General features: G+C 31.1%; 1 protein-coding gene across 3 annotated transcripts in view; it reads left to right on the top strand.

The window, feature by feature from the left end:
* The window catches only part of LOC106465933 (glycine receptor subunit alpha-2-like), a 36,962-nt gene that overhangs the window by 8,237 nt on the left and 25,158 nt on the right, over positions 1–3,567 (top strand). For 2 of the 3 annotated variants that reach the window (XM_022393897.1, XM_022393896.1), the window contains exon 2: positions 414–487. The gene's annotated coding sequence lies outside the window, so the exon portion shown is untranslated. Of the gene's footprint in view, positions 1–323; positions 488–3,567 lie in introns of all 3 variants that reach the window. The other variant, XM_022393895.1, reaches the window with a different exon arrangement.

Below are 3,567 nucleotides of genomic sequence, written 5' to 3'. Positions count from 1 at the left end.
AACGAGAGAGAGAGAGAGAGAGGGTCACTTGAAACTGATTCCTAATGTAGTTGTATAAAAACCATCATATCTATCTATTGATGTTTTGAATTATTCAGTGTTTATTGTTATTTCGCGCGATCGCTACATAAACCTAGAAACCGTAAAACTGTGTATTTCTAGATAAAAAACGCACGTTTATTTTTCTTCATGGTTATCTATATATGCATTTATTTCAATAACAATAAAAGTTAGCCTGTTTGTTATTATTAAAAGAGTTGAAGAAGCTAGTAACACATTGTCTTCCCTTTACGGATTATCTTTCGTCTCTCCCATGTTATTAGATTACACTGGTGTTGGAAGAATTTCGACATTCGTCAGTAATCCTGATTAGTTTCTTTACGGATTATCTTTCGTCTCTCCCATGTTATTAGATTACACTGGTGTTGGAAGAATTTCGACATTCGTCAGTAATCCTGATTAGTTTGAAATACAAAACAAGACAACCGTAAGTTAAATTCATACGATTATACTTTCTATTATTTATTTATGGACTAAATCTGGTATTTATAGAAGCGTTTAATCGTATGATAAGTATTATTTTAATACGTCAATTTTATTGTGATTTCATGTAAAATAATTAATAATAAATCATGTTTATCATAATATTTTTGGTATTTTGTGGGAAGTTTCAACAGCAAAAACATCGAGTAATTTACCTAAATCATTGGAGCTTACAAGATTATTCTTAGTAATAAAACCAAGTAAAAGCATTTATTAACAGCACGTAAAAAGAGAAGATTTTGATTTATTTTATATCCTAGAAAAATATGTTGTGTTTCAGGATATTTTAAATACAATACAAAAACGTGTGTTTTCAAGTTTGAAAGACAACTGCAAATTTTGGTATTTTCAGTGTTCATAAATCATATAAAACATCACTTATCCTCTTTTTTATATTCATTTGTACTCATAAGAACAGAATGTTTATTAAGTACGACTTGAAATGAAGACTGGATGTTTGGCTGTAAAAATCAAATTATTCATTTCTAGCGCAATATATTATTCGTTTGTCACAACAATACGACAAATTTTAAACATTAATTATTAGCAGATATATCTAATTTTCATTAGATAAACGTAGATAAAGATGTCTTAATCCGAAATATGAATACAATATTAAATTTGAAGTTATGTTATTATATATTAATAACTGTGCCACTATGTATTATTAACCATGTTATTATGTATTATTAACCATGCCATTATGTATCATTAACAATGCCACTATGTATTATTAAACATATTATTTATTATTAATCGTACTCACTCAGTGAAACATGTATTATTGATTTTGAGAACTGTTGTTACAACTAGAAAACATTTTGATTACTTTCTCATATCTGGTTTTCATGTTTTTTTATGTCTGTGCTGAGATGCAGAAAATCCATTGTGCAGTAAAAAGGACAATGGGAAAGTTTGATTCCAATTTATGTGAAATTAATGTAGTTTTCTCAAAAAAATCCTTTTGTGATAATTTGTTCTCTTTTCTCGAATTTTATCTTTGGTCGTTTTTAATAATTCTCATATTTTTGTATTTTAATTTCCTTATTTATTTGTTGTTTTTATTTCAACGTGTTTTAGTGGCTAAATTTCAAAATGTTCCAGTAACTTACGTTTTTGTGTTGGAATCTACTTCTGTAATTTCTTATATTTTATTTTTTAACTTTTCTTAGTATGTGCTGCTCACAATCTGTTTTTTTATGAATTTTATACTTTGTATTTGGTAGTGAACTTGTTTCGATACTTTTAATATTTTAATATTGACTCATTTCATACTTTTTGCATCTTTGTCATAAGCGCGTTTAGTTACATTATATTTTGGGTTTAATTTCCTTTACACATTTATTTTTCACATGTGGGTGTTATACGCTGTCTCACATATTTTAGTGAAAACAATTACAAAAAACAACAACAATAAAACCAGATTCTATCAAACTAAGCTGTATCAGCTAAATCAGAAAGCTTGTTTGATTGTTTGTTTCTTTGTAGTTAAGTACAAAGCTACATAATGAGCTATCCGTGCTCTGTCCACCACGGTTATAGAAACCCGATTTCTAACGTTATAAGTCCGCAGACATGCTGCTGTGTCACTAGTTACCAGTCACCAGTCACTAGTCACTAGACACCAATCAAAGCAATTAAAAACTAACTGATCTCAGTATAGATTCCTAAACTTTAAGCACTACAAAGATTAAAGAAACAAGACTCTTAGCAACTTCTATCCCTATTATATAATTGTTTGCAATGTAAGTGTGTAACACTTTGTGCTGGTCATAAAATCTAACAAATAGTTTTAATAATTCATAATAGTTTTTTACTGTTATATATTTCTTCTTCCTTGCGTAAAACCAAATTTTCCCTCATTATTTGCTTTCCTTTTTTTTGGGCCCACAAACCTTACAAATAATAAAAATCACTCTTATCCTTAATAACAAACTTCTACTCTCAAATTAAGCAACTTAGACAATATATACAGACCTAGCCTTCGCACTAAACACTTGTTTCAATATAAAGATCAAATACCTACATTTCTACGTTCATAGCTCGTGTATATTTAGTGATTGTAAGGTCACGTACATTGGTAAAACAAAACGCCACTTGAAAACTAGAGTGTGAACATTTAGGAGTATAAAACAGAAACTGCAGTCCATTATTTAAACCCAGCCACTCATCCACTCGTACACATGCTGCAACCACGGGTCACAAAGTTTTGTTACTAAAGATCTTTAGACCTTGAGCTCTGTAAAGAACGTTTACTCGTAGCTAAAGAACGCCCTACTCTTAACAACTTACAAACTTCTTTAGACTTAAAATTATTCTAAATTTACGCAGTTAAAACTCAACTGTTTGTTAAGAATAGCTACAACTGTACTTTCGTAATGTTTACTATAATCTGTTTTTCCTTCCGTTTACCACTTTACTGAATATCTAAGTAAATTCGTGATTGGTGATACTATAAAATCAATAAATAAATATAATTGTAACATTAAAAACACGTCCCGAGGTGATCGTGTTTTGATCAGGTTAACACGTCAACGTCGAGAGAAGCATTGCAACACCTGACGATAGGAATGGTATAAACATATTCATTCCAGGATATCCAGTTGAACAGTGAATGCGAGACTGACCAAAGAAGGTTATTTTGCAAGAAGAGCTATTTTCAAACCGATATTAACCAGAATTCACCGCCTTCATCGTGTTACTTGGGAAAGACAGCTTGCCAGACACTGGTGACATGTCATCTTTTCAGATGAGTCCTGTTTTCGGCTTGTTAAAGCTGATGGTAGGATTCGTGTTCGTCGTTTGCTTGGAGAACAGATGAGAAAGGACTGTCTTTTCCATATGGAACACGCAGGTGGTAACGCAGTACATGTTTGGACAGCTATCCAATATAGTGGAAATACTGCTCTTCATATCCTCCAGGGAAACGTCAATGGCGCCTCCTACAGGCATCACATGGATACTTTATTTCTGATACGTACTAGGGCAAAGTTTAGTAATAACTTTGTGTGAAAGGATGACAAT

The sequence above is a fragment of the Limulus polyphemus genome, unplaced genomic scaffold (genome assembly GCF_000517525.1).
Source record: "Limulus polyphemus unplaced genomic scaffold, Limulus_polyphemus-2.1.2 Scaffold2098, whole genome shotgun sequence".
Classification (NCBI taxonomy): domain Eukaryota; kingdom Metazoa; phylum Arthropoda; class Merostomata; order Xiphosura; family Limulidae; genus Limulus; species Limulus polyphemus.
This window is presented reverse-complemented; position numbering and strand designations above follow the sequence as displayed.